Source organism: Thalassophryne amazonica, chromosome 3, assembly GCF_902500255.1.
Source record: "Thalassophryne amazonica chromosome 3, fThaAma1.1, whole genome shotgun sequence".
NCBI lineage: Eukaryota > Metazoa > Chordata > Actinopteri > Batrachoidiformes > Batrachoididae > Thalassophryne > Thalassophryne amazonica.
In genome coordinates, this window is record NC_047105.1 from 3465569 (window position 1) to 3481886 (window position 16318).

At 43.0% G+C, this 16318-nt stretch overlaps 1 protein-coding gene across 4 annotated transcripts in view; it reads left to right on the forward strand.

Moving 5' to 3' along the window:
• The window catches only part of LOC117505101 (plasma membrane calcium-transporting ATPase 1-like), a 171157-nt gene that overhangs the window by 43261 nt on the left and 111578 nt on the right, over nt 1–16318 (forward strand). The gene's annotated exons all lie outside the window — the stretch shown is intronic.

Genomic DNA, 16318 nt, shown 5'->3' on the forward strand with positions numbered 1-16318 from the left:
CTGTCCCCAGAAAACGGGGACATCTGGTCAGCTGGTGCTGCCATCCATGATCCAACCACCAATCAGAAACGGTTTGGACGGTGAGAATCAGAACAGGTTTTACTCACCAGGTACCTCAAGAGAACATAAGGACTCTGACTCCGGGCTCGAACTGTACAAACATCTATCGACAAACACTGAATACGCAACAATTCACACAGAAAAAAACCTTTGAATCAGTAAAAAATAAACTTTTGTACCAAAAAAAATGTACAAAGGAGAAACAGACAAACAGATTAAATATGTACATGAGGAAAATGAATGAGTGAGGTTTTTTGGGCAGGTTAAATTATATATTAATAAAAAAACAAACAAAAAAAACAAAAACCTGCAGTGAACAGGACAGAAAATCTCCAAAATAAAATGTTCTGAATGTGCAGAAGAAGAGCAGTGAGCTCTTTATACACACACACACACACACACACACACACAGTGAAGAATGTTGCTTCTTGAAATAGATGTGAGTGCTAATTGTGCTGACGAGTGTCTGTGTGTTTGCTGATCAAACATACGTGTTTAAGCAACACACACACACAAAAGCAGGTGTGAAATACCTTTGAATGGGGGGAGGGGTGTGTGACGTCTTTGACACAAACTAAAGTGTGTGTGTGTGTGTGTGTGTGTGTGTGTGTGTGTGATCAGCAGAGGTGACGCTCACGAGTGTTTAGTTGTTAATTAATCTGTATGAATTTGCATTAATATTTCCTCTGAGCCCTGCTGACATCAGATGATCATCTTCTTTTACCAGGACCAGGTTGGCTCTAGTTATTAACTAAACCAGTTTATCTGTTCAGCCTGTGCACGCAGCCTGTGCACGCAGCCTGTGCACGCAGCCTGTGCACGCAGCCTGTGCACGCAGCCTGTGCACGCAGCCTGTGCACGCAGCCTGTGCACGCAGCCTGTGCACGCAGCCTGCACGCTCAGCGTGTCCAGCCCGGGGCTCAGTTCATAGATCAGTTTTAGAGTCAGATGGTCCACATGTTGCGTTCACTGACACTGCAAAGAAATAATTTGAGTGAGATATGCAAAAAAAAAAAAAAAAAAGATGATGTTTTTCAGAGTGTTTTCTGTGAACTTTGCCTTTGACCAAACTACTCCAAAATCTCCTCACCGGAGGTCACATCATCACCTCTGTCTGTCTGTTTTGAACAGAGACCTGAGGCAGATCCTGACCTGACTGAAAAACCTTCCTGTTCTTTATTTTCTCCAGTGTTTCAAGAATCAGCATTATGACGTCACAAAGTACCGCCTCCACGGTTTGGTGCACACACGATCTGCGGACCAGCCGCAAAGTTCACACACCGTATGACACACACAGACCCACTGCCACACTGACGAGTTTTTATATTGCAGTTTAATATAACAATTAAATTTTAAGTATTGGACACAGTGTTTTTGTTGTTTTTCAAATTAATTAATTTGTTAATTTTCTGCTGCTTATCCTTGAACTTTATGACCTGCAGTCCCCCAACACACAGACATGTGGGGCTGCCGTGCGCCTGATGGCGGACGCTCCCTGAATGTGTCGTCTGGTTGTTAAATTGGTTCTTCTGCATCCTGGTTTATGACTCTGGGACCCAAAAGGCCTCCTGAAAAATGGGCTCCGAGTTGCATCGTCATGGTAACAGACACATGGACTGCGTGGGTGTGAAAATTGCACCACATCCACTTGTTAATGGTCCAGAACTGAGACCAGACTGAACTGTCGAACCTTTTCAATGTTTGGAAAAAAAAAAGAATTTTATCTTTTGTAAGTCCTGCAGTAAAAACATTAGCGTTGTGGACATTGATGTGGCGTCCTATCGAAGGCCTGTGATTGTCTGATTTCCTGAAGGTTCAGGTGCAGTGGAACTGCTTTTCCAGGCAGGAACTTGGCTGACTTTGGTTCCTTGTGGAAGAAAGAGCATTCTGTGCTTCAAGTCAATCAATCAATCAATCAACTTTTTTCTTGTATAGCGCCAAATCACAACAAACAGTTGCCCCAAGGCGCTCCACATTGCAAGGCAAGGCCATACAATAATTATGAAACACAGTCTACGTCTAAAGCAACATAACCAAGGGATGGTCCAGGGTCACCCGATCCAGCCCTAACTATAAGCCTTAGCGAAAAGGAAAGTTTTAAGCCTAATCTTAAAAGTAGAGAGGGTATCTGTCTCCCTGATCTGAATTGGGAGCTGGTTCCACAGGAGAGGAGCCTGAAAGCTGAAGGCTCTGCCTCCCATTCTACTCTTACAAACCCTAGGAACTACAAGTAAGCCCGCAGTCTGAGAGCGAAGCGCTCTAATGGGGTAATATGGTACTACGAGGTCCCTAAGATAAGATGGGACCTGATTATTCAAAACCTTATAAGTAAGAAGAAGAATTTTAAATTCTATTCTAGCATTAACAGGAAGCCAATGAAGGGAGGCCAACACGGGTGAGATATGCTCTCTCCTGCTAGTCCCCGTCAGTACTCTAGCTGCAGCATTCTGAACCAACTGAAGGCTTTTTAGGGAACTTTTAGGACAACCTGATAATAATGAATTACAATAGTCCAGCCTAGAGGAAATAAATGCATGAATTAGTTTTTCAGCATCACTCTGAGACAAGACCTTTCTGATTTTAGAGATATTGCGTAAATGCAAAAAGGCAGTCCTACATATTTGTTTAATATGCGCTTTGAATGACATATCCTGATCAAAAATAACTCCAAGATTTCTCACAGTATTACTAGAGATCAGGGAAATGCCATCCAGAGTAACGATCTGGTTAGACACCATGCTTCTAAGATTTGTGGGGCCAAGTACAATAACTTCAGTTTTATCTGAGTTTAAAAGCAGGAAATTAGAGGTCATCCATGTCTTTATGTCTGTAAGACAATCCTGCAGTTTAGCTAATTGGTGCGTATCCTCTGGCTTCATGGATAGATAAAGCTGGGTATCATCTGCGTAACAATGAAAATTTAAGCAATACCGTCTAATAATACTGCCCAAGGGAAGCATGTATAAAGTGAATAAAATTGGTCCTAGCACAGAACCTTGTGGAACTCCATAATTAACTTTAGTCTGTGAAGAAGATTCCCCATTTACATGAACAAACTGTAATCTATTAGACAAATATGATTCAAACCACCGCAGCGCAATGCCTTTAATACCTATGACATGCTCTAATCTCTGTAATAAAATTTTATGGTCAACAGTATCAAAAGCAGCACTGAGGTCCAACAGAACAAGCACAGAGATAAGTCCACTGTCCGAAGCCATAAGAAGATCATTTGTAACCTTCACTAATGCTGTTTCTGTACTATGATGAATTCTAAAACCTGACTGAAACTCTTCAAATAGACCATTCCTCTGCAGGTGATCAGTTAGCTGTTTTACAACTACCCTCTCAAGAATCTTTGAGAGAAAAGGAAGGTTGGAGATTGGCCTATAATTAGCTAAGATAGCTGGGTCAAGTGATGGCTTTTTAAGTAATGGTTTAATTACTGCCACCTTAAAGGCCTGTGGTACATAACCAACTAACAAAGATAGATTGATCATATTTAAGATTGAAGCATTAAATAATGGTAGGACTTCCTTGAGCAGCCTGGCAGGAATGGGGTCTAATAAGCATGTTGATGGTTTGGATGAAGTAATTAATGAAAATAACTCAGACAGAACAATCGGAGAGAAAGAGTCTAACCAAATACCGGCATCACTGAAAGCAGCCAAAGATAACGATACATCTTTGGGATGGTTATGAGTAATTTTTTCTCTAATAGTCAAAATTTTGTTAGCAAAGAAAGTCATGAAGTCATTACTAGTTAAAGTTAATGGAATACTCAGCTCAATAGAGCTCTGACTCTTTGTCAGCCTGGCTACAGTGCTGAAAAGAAACCTGGGGTTGTTCTTATTTTCTTCAATTAGTGATGAGTAGAAAGATGTCCTAGCTTCACGAAGGGCTTTCTTATAGAGCAACAAACTCTTTTTCCAGGCTAAGTGAAGATCTTCTAAATTAGTGAGACGCCATTTCCTCTCCAACTTACGGGTTATCTGCTTTAAGCTACGAGTTTGTGAGTTATACCACGGAGTCAGACACTTCTGATTTAAAGCTCTCTTTTTCAGAGGAGCTACAGCATCCAAAGTTGTCTTCAATGAGGATGTAAAACTATTGACAAGATACTCTAACTCCCTTACAGAGTTTAGGTAGCTACTCTGCTCTGTGTTGGTATATGACATTAGAGAACATAAAGAAGGAATCATATCCTTAAACCTAGTTACAGCGCTTTCTGAAAGACTTCTAGTGTAATGAAACTTATTCCCCACTGCTGGGTAGTCCATCAGAGTAAATGTAAATGTTATTAAGAAATTATCAGACAGAAGGGAGTTTTCAGGGAATACTGTTAAGTCTTCAATTTCCATACCATAAGTCAGAACAAGATCTAAAATATGATTAAAGTGGTGGGTGGACTCATTTACTTTTTGAGCAAAGCCGATAGAGTCTAATAATAGATTAAATGCAGTGTTGAGGCTGTCATTCTCAGCATCTGTGTGGATGTTAAAATCGCCCACTATAATTATCTTATCTGAGCTAAGCACTAAGTCAGACAAAAGGTCTGAAAATTCACAGAGAAACTCACAGTAAGACCAGGTGGACGATAGATAATAACAAATAAAACTGGTTTTTGGGACTTCCAATTTGGATGGACAAGACTAAGAGACAAGCTTTCAAATGAATTAAAGCTTTGTCTAGGTTTTTGATTAATTAATAAGCTGGAATGGAAGATTGCTGCTAATCCTCCGCCCCGGCCCGTGCTACGAGCATTCTGACAGTTAGTGTGACTCGGGGGTGTTGACTCATTTAAACTAACATATTCATCCTGCTGTAACCAAGTTTCTGTTAGGCAGAATAAATCAATACGTTGATCAATTATTATATCATTTACCAACAGGGACTTAGAAGAAAGAGACCTAATGTTTAATAGACCACATTTAACTGTTTTAGTCTGGTGCAATTGAAGGTGCTATATTATTTTTTCTTTTTGAATTTTTATGCTTAAATAGATTTTTGCTAGTTATTGGTGGTCTGGGAGCAGGCACCGTCTCTACGGGGATGGGGTAATGAGGGGAAGCAAGGGGGAGAGAAGCTGCAGAGAGGTGTATAAGACCACAGCTCTGCCTCCTGGTCCCAACGCTAGACAGTCACAGTTTGGAGGATCCCAAAAAATTGGCCAGATTTCTAGAAATGAGAGCTGCTCCCTCTAAAGTGGGATGGATGCCGTCTCTCCTAACAAGACCAGGTTTTCCCCAGAAGCTTTGCCAATTATCTATGAAGCCCACCTCATTTTTTGGACACCACTCAGACAGCCAGCAATTCAAGGAGAACATGCGGCTAAACATGTCACTCCCGGTCTGATTGGGGAGGGGCCCAGAGAAAACAACAGAGTCCGACATTGTTTTTGCAAAGTTACACACCGATTCAATGTTAATTTTAGTGACCTCCGATTGGCGTAACCGAGTGTCATTACTGCCGACGTGAATTACAATCTTACCAAATTTACGCTTAGCCTTAGCCAGCAATTTCAAATGTCCTTCGATGTCGCCTGCTCTGGCCCCCGGAAGACCATTGACAATGGTTGCTGGTGTCGCTAACTTCACATTTCTCAAAACAGAGTCGCCAATAACCAGAGTTTGATCCTCGGCGAGTGTATCGTCGAGTGGGGAAAAACGGTTAGAGATGTGAACGGGTTGGCGGTGTACACGGGGCTTCTGTTTAGGGCTACGCTTCCTCCTCACAGTCACCCAGTCAGCCTGCCTTCCCGACTGCACGGGGTCTGCCAGGGGGGAACTAACGGCGGCTAAGCTACCTTGGTCCGCACCGACTACAGGGGCCTGGCTAGCTGTAGAATTTTCCACGGTGCGGAGCCGAGCCTCCAATTCGCCCAGCCTGGCCTCCAAAGCTACGAATAAGCTGCACTTATTACATGTACCGTTACTGCTAAAAGAGGCCGAGGAATAACTAAACATTTCACACCCAGAGCAGAAAAGTACGGGAGAGACAGGAGAAGCCGCCATGCTAAAACGGCTAAGAGCTAGTAGCTACGCTAAGCTAGCGGATTCCCAAACAGGGAATCCGACACTAGACAGGCTGTGGAGCAGCACAGGTAACGCACGACAACAGCGTCCAGTGCAGCGTCCAGCCTGCAGCGAGGACACACTGTGCTGCTGGACGGGAGACGCACTTACGTAATCACAGCGCACTTCCCCGGAACCAACATGAAGCCACAACTCGGAGTGGACTGTCCAAACATTTGACCCGTGAGCTTCTCACTGAGCATATTCAGGTGAAAATTGAATTTTGATAACGTCAAATTCTTTTTCAAACAGATGAGGATGTGCGCACCGTCTGTGACCAGGTAATGATGATAACTGTATTTATCTGCCACTTTAAGGATAAATACATTCCACCGCTCAGCAGAAGTGGTGTGTGTTTGTTTTGTTCCTTCATGGAGCTCAGCGGACGCTCAGCCACCTCAGCTCCACCTGTGCTTGGCTGACCGGGTTCACAATTTGATCTAATTTACATTTACTGCATTCTTGCAGTTTTTAACTTTAAAAAGAGTCACTGTGAAAATAAATTTCTTTTTCACACTTTGAACTTTCCAATTAACCCACTGGGGGGGCGTTTACACGGATCATGGACCAACCACCGTTGGTGTGGTTGCGTTCTAACTGCTGCAGGCAGCGTTAAAAATACATCAAGCAGACAGTTTGTTCAGTCTTGTTTGCACTAAGTAACAAATGATGAATACAGACCTGGCAACATGACTGCATCCTGCTGATTTGACTCCTGAAGTGCCACACGGCGTTCATGGAGACCATCGTCCTGTCCTGCTTCACGTCGTGGAGAAGATAACATTTGATTTTACAACAAAATTGTGCAAATGCTGATACAAACACCAAATTTACCATAATGATTCCCACTGTAGTATTGACTAAATCTGGTCAATACGCCACTTGAAATCTGAAGATGGCAGCCATTTTCCAAGATGGCTGCCAAAATGACCTCCTGAAAAATTCCTTTCTGTTATAAATGCTGCAACTTGTGTGATTTATATAATATTCATAGCAGGCTGTTCTACATCAAGTGGACCTGTTTTACAGCATGGCTGAAATCCAAGACGTCTAATTTCAAGATGGCGCCAAATTGACCCCAAAATATTTTTCCGGTTTATATTTGTGTGATCTTTGTGTCAAATTGTAGGTTTTCAGGCGTGTTTGGTTTAATTCTTCATGTTCCGACAACATGAAAACAGTGACATAAATTACCATGTGACCACTTTGACTGCAGATATGAATAAATATAATGCTATAATGCTAAAATACCCTCGGCCAAATGAGTATTGCCTTCTTTATCATTTGCAGTAGTTTAATTGGTATCCCAGTGCTGTCTGTCTGTCTGTCTGTCTGTCTGTCTGTCTGTCTATGTGTCTGTCTCTGTCTATCCTGTATGTGTATATAATTATACATGTTTCTACATTTCTTCAGTCAAGCGCCTCTATTTTGTCATGTGATAATTTCACAAGGACCACAATGGAAATAAGTGTTTATGCTTTATTGTGTTATTCATGTATAATTAATACATTCACCTCTGTATGTTTATATTGATGTTGCAGAATAAACTCAATGGGTAGCATGGTGGCTTAGTGGTTAGCACTGTTGCCTCACAGCAAGGTCATGGGTTTGATTCCCACCTGTGGCCTTTGCTTGTTCTCCGTGTGTTTGCGTACGTTTCCTCCGGGTGCTCCAGTTTCCTCCCACATTTAAAAGATGTGTAGTTTAGGTGAATTGGAAACTTTAGAATTTGTCCAGATCTTGCAAAAGAGGTCTCGATCTCAATGGGTTAAATAAAGATTAGATTAAAACCAGTTAGTTATAATGAATATTTTATTTACATTTTAACAGCGTCTGCAGGAGGGTGTGTCTTTACAAAAACATGAGCTTTTGAAAAGACTGGAAGTTAGCTTTGAGGTAGCGTGCGCTCTGACGTACACAAGATGTCTTGTAAATCATTCCAGAGGTGTTATTGGGTTACACAAACAGTGTTTTCAGTTTTAGAAGTCTTTATTTCTCACTTGCTTTATCTATTATCTTTATGCAGATGACACTGTAATCTGTTGTTCAAATTCAATTATACAGGCATTTCAGTTTTTGCAGTCCGCTTTTGATGTAGTGCACTGCCTTCTAGAGAAATTTGAACAGGTCTTGAATGCTGAAGAATCCAAAATAATGTTTTTTTTTCAGTCACCTGCTTCCTTGGAGAATATACCATTAGTTAAAACTGCTTGAGGTAAAACCCTCACGCTAGTCAGCAGTTACAAATATTTGGGATTAATTACTGACACAGAGCTCTCTTTTAAAGTTCATCTTACTCGATCTCCAAAATAAGGGTGAAGCTCGGCTTCCTTTACAGAAATAAGTCATGTTTTTCCTTAAGGTGCGTTTACACATAACCAAGACGCATTACAAATGTCATTTTTCTGTCATTCGTGACACATTCCTGACATTCTTAATGTGACTTAACGCATCTGAATAGGTTTCTTAATAGAGCGTGTTGGTGCGTGATATTCTTGATATTCGTGGAGCATGTTTTTGTCAAAAAATCTTCCACAAATGTCACACACCACCCTCATTTCGTCTCACGTCGTGGAGGTTGCAACTGAGGGTATTGATCCGTCTTGAGTAATGATCCTTAATAGAACATGACAACGTTCGTAGTGGTTCCTGTGATGGTTCTTGGAGCCCAAACTGTAACGCATTATTACAAAGTGACATGGAAACTGTCAAGTTTTGACACGACTTGTAACACAGCGTCACATTTCACTGTGCGCCACGACGAATCAGTTTTCTGTCACGTGTGCATAATTAAACTCGGCTCCAAATGTCGTTCCACAGTTCCTGCTGATGCTCCTCAGGACACTCCTGCAGGTGTTCCACCTGCTGTTGTAACCGATGAGCGGGGAGATGAGTCTGAGCAACCAGAGGAGCGAGAGGAGACTCACGTGCAGCCAGACATCTCTGCACCTCCTCCAGTCCGGCAGAGGAAGAAGTGCGCTCACAATTAAACCCTGCTGCACCACATTCAGTTTGATTGCTGACACCAAGTCGGCTAAAAGTCTAATTTCAGTGCTCTTCAGCGCGCTCCTGCAGGTGTTCCACCTGCTGCATGTGCCTGATGTTTGGAAAAATGCACGAGACGAGAGCCGCATGAAGCCACACATCTGGCTCTGTCCTCCTCCTCTCTGCACCACTCCATGGCACAGAGCCCAACTACACATACAGTCACAAAGTTCTTCTGAAAAACTGGGGCGATCTGAATTCAGTTGGATGAATATGGGGGTGTGTGTGTGGAGACAATTCACCTTGTTCACAATGTGACAGAACTTAACGATGCGCTGCGCAATAGCGCTCAACAGCGCGGAACACTATTCCTGACCGTGCGTAATGGTTCCTGATAATTCTCCAGCAACATGTGCCATTAATCGTAACGTGTGGTAACAGGTTGCAGCAGTTCCTGAGGACACCTGATGCCTCTGCCCCGAATCATCACATTCGTGATCAGTGGCCAAGAATGTGTACTTCGTGACATTCGTGACTTGTCGTCGTTATGTGTAAACGCAGCATTAAGTACTGGGACGCTCCTGATAACTGCTACCTTATTGCCCTTACTGGACTATGGTGATACGGTGGCACTTCCACCAGTTGTCTACAGTCCTTGACCCTGCTGTATCATTGTGCTCTGAGATTCTTCACTGGTTGTCGCTGCCTCACCCATCACTGTGAGTTTTCTGCCAAAGCTGGCACGCCCTCTTTACTGTAAGGCGATATCACAGAGGTAAATTCGGAGAACTACAGTCCGCAGTCATACTGAGCCGTGTCCCGGCAAGGAGGCGTGGTTGGCATTTTAATTCTGGGCAACTCAGTGGGCAGTGCCCATAGACGCACAGTTAGTGTCATCAAGAATCATGTGGAATATGCTGGAAAGCTGTGCATTTTGGCAAAGCCACAAACAGAGGAAGGGAGACAATATTTCCTTCCATAAGTAAGTGGTTTTGGTTCTTCTTGTCACATTGTCTGTGATATTTGGTTGATAAACAGCTGTATGTTTCCTGCCGCACCTGTGTCATCTGACGACGTGGACCATTAACTCTTCACTTATGTTGAGTTGATATTTTTCCCTGCTAGAATGATGTCTAGTTAAAATACTTGTCATTAGTGATCAAAGTTGTTCGACAAGACCAACAATTTTTTTTTTTTTTTTAGCTTTAAATAACTGAGCTGCTGCTCCGAGATTATAATGTCCCGCGCTGTGCTGTTTACAGTCACTCTGTGTGCCTGTCCGGATTGTTTGATATTGTGCCTTCATGTCTGCAGAAGCTGGAACATATCAGATCTGTTTAAAGTTTCAACACTGAAAGAAAAAAAAAAATTCTGTAGTTGATGACGCATTTGCTTTCAGAAATATTGGCTGATGAAACCATTCGCTCATAGAATAAGAAATCGTTTAAAGCTGCAGGTGTCTCGTCTGTGTTGTGCGGTGGAGAACTTTATTGGAACCCTGTCAAAGTTAATTTGTGTGTGTGTGTGTGTGTATAATATATATATATATATATATATATATATATATATATATATATATATGAGTAAGTTTAATACTATGTACGTATTTATGTATTTTGTGAGCTTTTGTGTGTGTGTGTGTGTGTGTGTGTGTGTTTACTCACATATTGAAATTGAAAATGTATTAACATCTGGACACTTGGTCAGTATTTTGCCCGATTAGGAGGCGTCATGTCGCTGTCCATGAAGGGACATCCGCTTTCAGTAGGCAGCATTGGGATTGCGGACTCTAGTTCTCATAATTAACCTCTGTGGGCGATATACACATTTGGTCCATGGGCCAAGCAGGTTTTTGATACCACTTAAGTTGTCATCCCAGGGTGGCAACTGTAGCCAGGTAGGTGTCAATGAAGAATTACACAGAGGTTACAATGTAAAAATGCTCCAGTCATATTAAACATACACACTCACTTGCTCATCTTCAACTGCTTACTCCAGTTAAGGGTCACGGGGGGCTGGAGCCTATCCCAGCAGTCATAGAGCGTGAGGCGTACACCCTGGACAGGACACCAGTTTGTCACAGGGCTGCTCTGGACTTATGGGGTCAAAACTGTGGACTACTACAAGTACCTGGGTGTCCACACAGACAACAAACTGGACTGGACTGTAAATACAGATGCTGTGTATAAGAAAGGTCGGAGCCGACTGCATTTCCTCAGGAGGCTCAGATCTTTCAGTGTCTGTAGAAATACACTGCAGATGTTTTATCACTAGGTGGTCTCCAGCCTCATCTTCTTGGGGTGGAGCTGGAGGCTGCGGGGGAGGTATTGGAGAGGAGGATGTTGAGGAAACTGCTCACCATCCGTGACAACACATCCCACCCCCTGCATGCCACACTGATGTCCTCTCAGAGCACCTTCAGCCACAGAGTGAGACCACCAAGGTGCAACACAGAACACCACAGGAGGTCCTTCCTCCCTGTGGCAATCAGACTGTGTAACTCCTCCCCGTTCTGCAGGATGAATACATAAAGATCAGAGTTTTTCCAGTTACTCAGAGCTATGTGCAGTGCTGTCAGCATCTTGTGCGAGCGTCTTCAGTCATTTTGCATAAACATGTTGTGCTCACTGTTCTCACTGCAAATAAGAAAAAAAGATCCAGTCTTCGAGCATAGTCCATTTTGCAGCTGCTGCAGTCGACCTTCATTTGCACTCATGGGTGTAGCCGCACCCATGGAATGTCCTCCAGTCTGAATTAAAACCGTCTGGGTTGATTTGTCTGAACGCTCTGTTTTAACAGATCGCAAATGGAATTCTTGTGCACAGTGCCTGTTTTTAACTTTTAAGTGGTTTTAAATTTTAAACTGTTCTAACTTGTATATTGTTAAAATGACCAAGCTGATTGTTTTATCTGTATTGTATTATATCTTGCATTTTATTCCTCATTAGTGTTCTCTTGGTGATGTTAACCTGTCCATTATGACATGTGCTGCTGCCTTTCTTGGTCAGGTCACCCTTGTAAAAGAGGTCTTGATCTCAGTGGGCTTTTTTATCTGGTTAAATAAAGGTTATAATAAAAATATATTTGACAAAGAGGTTATATTGACATAGAAATGAAGCGCAGTTAGCAGCTAGCTAGACCAGCCAGTGACGTCACCACACCAACGTCCGTGAAATGTCTTGTAAATGACTCCAGGGGTGTTATCAGGTTACAAAACAGCGTTTTCAGTTTTAGAACTGTTTTTGTCCATAGGGTTTAGATAATATATAAGAAACATGTGGGGCAAAAAAGTATTTAGTCAGTCCCTGATTGTGCAAGTTCTCCTACTTAGAAAGATGAGAGAGGTCTGAAATTTTCATCATAGGTACACTTTAAATATGAGAGACAAAAAATCCAGGAAATTACATTGTAGGATTTTTAAAGAATTTGTTTGTAAATTAGGGCAGCATGGTGGATTAGTGGTTAGCACTGTTGCCTCACAGCGAGAAGGTTGTGGGTTCAATTCCCATGGCCTTTCTGTGTGGAGTTTGCATGTTTTCCCCGTGTTTGCGTGGGTTTCCTCTGGGTGCTCCAGTTTCCTCCCACATCCAAAGACATGCAGGTTAGGTGGATTGGAATCTTTAAAATTGTCCGTAGGTGTGTGTGTGGGTGTGTCTGTGTTTGTTTGTCTATTTGGGACCCTGCGACAGACTGGCGTCCTGTCCTGGATGTACCCCGCCTCGCGCTCTATGACTGCTGGGATAGGCTTCAGCCCCCCGCGACCCTTAATTGGACTAAGCGGTAGAAGATGAATGAATGAATGTTTGTAAATTATGGTGGAAAATAAGTATTTGTTCACCCACAAACAAGCAAGATTTCTGGCTCTCACAGACCTGTAACTTCTTCTTTAAGAAGCTCTTCTGTCCTCCACCTGTTACCTGTATTAATGGCACCTGTTTGAACTTGTTATCTGTATAAAAGACACATGTCCACAGCCTCAAACAGTCAGACTCCAAACTCAACCATGGCCAAAACCAAAGAGCTGTCGAAGGACACCAGGAAGAAAATTGTAGATGTGCACCAGGCTGGGAAGAGTGAATCTACAATAGTCAAGCAGGTTGGTGTGAATAATTCAACTGTGGGAGCAATAGTAAACAAGACCATTGATAATCTCCAGGGATCTGGGGCTCCATGCAAGATCTAATCCCGTGGGGTCAAAATGATCATGAGAACAGTGAACAAAAATCCCAGAACTACACGGAGGGACCTGATTAATGACCTGCAGAGAGCTGGGACCAAAGTAACAAAGGCTACACACTATGCAGAGAGGGACTCAAATCCTGCAGTGCCAGGCGTGTCCCCCTGCTTAAGCCAGTACGTGTCCAGGCCTGTCTGAATTTTGCCAGAGAGCATATGGATGATCCAGAAGAGGACTGGGAGAATATCATGTGGTCAGATGAAACCAAAATAGAATTTTTTGGTAAAAACTCAACTCGTCGTGTTTGGAGGAAGAAGAATGCTGAGTTGCATCCCAAGAACACCATATCTACTGTGAAGCATGGGGGTGGAAACATCATGCTTTGGGGCTGTTTTTCTGCAAAGGGGACAGGACGACTGATCCGTGTTAAGGGAAGAATGAACGGGGCCATGTATCATGAGATTTTAAGCCAAAACCTCTTTCCTTCAGTGAGATCATTGAAGATGCAACGTGGCTGGGTCTTCCAGCATGACAGTGATCCCAAACACACCACACGAGCAACGAAGGAGTGGCTCCATAAAAAGCATTTCAAGGTCCTGGAGTGACCTAGCCAGTCTCCAGACCTCAACCCCATAGAAAATTTGTTGAGGGAGTTGAAAGTCCATGTTGCCCAGCGACAGCCCCAAAACATCACTGCTCTAGAGGAGATCTGCATGGAGGAATGGGCCAAAATACCAGCTACAGTGTGTGCAAACCTGGTGAAGACTTACAGGAAACATTTGACCTCTGTCATTGCCAACAAAGATTATGTTACAAAGTATTGAGTTGAACTTTTGTTATTGACCAAATACTTATTTTCCACCATAATTTACAAATAAATTCTTTAAAAATCCTACAATGTGATTTCCTGGATTTTTTTTCTCATTTTGTCTCTCACAGTTGAAGTGTACCTATGATGAAAATTACAGAACTCTCTCAGCTTTCTAAGTAGGAGAACTTGCACAATCAGGGACTAAATAAATACTTTTTTACCCCACTGTACGAGGTCTGTTAGAAAAGTATCCGACCTTATTATTTAAAAAAAAAACATATGGATTTGAATCACGTGTGATTACATCAGCCAAGCTTGAACCCTCGTGGGCATGCGAGAGTTTTTTCACTCCTGTCGGTGACGTCATTCGCCTGTGAGCACGCCTTGTGGAAGGAGTGGTCCAGCCCCCTCGTCGGATTTTCATTGTCTGAGAAGTTGCTGAGAGACTGGCGCTGTGCTTGATCAGAATTTTTTCAAAATCTGTGAGGCACATCCGAGTGGACACCATTTGAGAAATTCAGCTGGTTTTCGGTGAAAATTTTAATGGCTGATGAGAGATTTTGGATTGTTTCTATCACTGTAAGGACTTCCCACGGAGCGGGACGTCGCGCAGCGCTCCGAGGCGAGGTCATCATCCTGTTTCAACCTGAAAACCTCCATATTTAAGCCTCTGACCCAGGACGTCGTGAGAGAACAGAGAACTTTCAGAAGAGGTCGGGATCAGCAGTTTATCCGGACATTCCATTGTTAAAGGAGATTTTTTTTTAATGAAAGACGTGCGGACGGATTGGCACGTCAGCTCGCAGCCGGCGCGGCGCGTCCGCCACAGGAAAAACACCTCCGTGTTGATAATCATTTGTAAAATCCAGGCGGCTTTTGGTGGCTTTCAGTTGAGTGAGTATCTGAGAAATTGTTTAACAGCAGGGCATGTTCCAACTTGCCTCCTTTAACAATCTCCTTTAACAGTGGAATGTCCGGATAAACTGCTGATTCCGACCCCTTCTGAAAGTTCTCTGTTCTCTCATGACATCCTGGGTCAACAGAGGCTTAAATTTGGAGGTTTTCAACTTGAAACAGGATGACGACGTCGCCTCGGAGCGCTGCGCGATGTCCCGCTCCGTGGGAAGCCCTTACAGCGATAGAAACAATCCAAAATCTCTCATCAGCCGTTAAAATTTACACCGAAAACCAGCTGAATTTCTCGAATGGTGTCCACTCGGATGTGCCTCACAGTTTTTGAAAAAATTTTGATCAAGCACAGCTCCAGTCTCTCAGCAAATTCTCAGACAATGAAAATCCGACGAGGGGGCTGGACCACTCCTTCCACAAGGCGTGCTCACAGGCAAATGACGTCACCGACAGGTGTGAAAAAACTCACGCATGCGCACGAGGGTTCAAGCTTGGCTGATGTAATCACACGTGATTCAAATCCATATAGTTTTTAAAAAAAATAAAACTGTTGGTTTCTTTTCTCGCAGCCAGAAACCAAGCAGTTTTGGAGCACCATAGAAACCAGCCAGTGGCGTCACGGTGCCTCTCTGCTCTGATTGGCTGCCCCCCCAGTGAAACAGATTTGCCTGAGTAATGGCATAAAATAGGAACAGAATGTGACTTTTTAACCTCTTAAAATAGGTGAAGGTTAGCCATCTTTGAACTTATCCAAGGTCTGTGTCCCAAGAATGATTCCTGTGAATTTGAAGCCTGTGGCCGTAACAGGACTGAACTTATGCTGAGCACAGACAGATGGACGGACGGACGGACGGAAAGCTTTCGCAATATTCAGTGGCCATATTTTAGTGGCCATCAGGTAAAAATAATAGGAAATATTCAACACTAAAACATCTTTTATTAGTGATAATAAATACATGCAGCAGGTTGAAGAGATGAACACTTTCAAAACTAAAAGGTGGCCCTCAAGCGTCGTAAACAACGGGAGCGGAAACTCGGCCAACAAAACAAACAAACAAATGGGGACAAAGCAATGCATTCTGGGTTGGGAGAACTGACTCACTAATGGTGCAGAGCAACAGCAACCCCAGCAACTCATCTCTGCAACTTCTTGAAGTGACTTCATTTATAAGGTCAGAAGTCAGATTTTGGGGAAATGGCCGTTCAGGGTCCCGACAGTCAGAATCAGGTCTTTGTTCGGTTTCTGCTCCTCTTCAGTCTCACTCTGGTTCCAGGTTTCTGTCGTTTGGAAACTTTCTAACT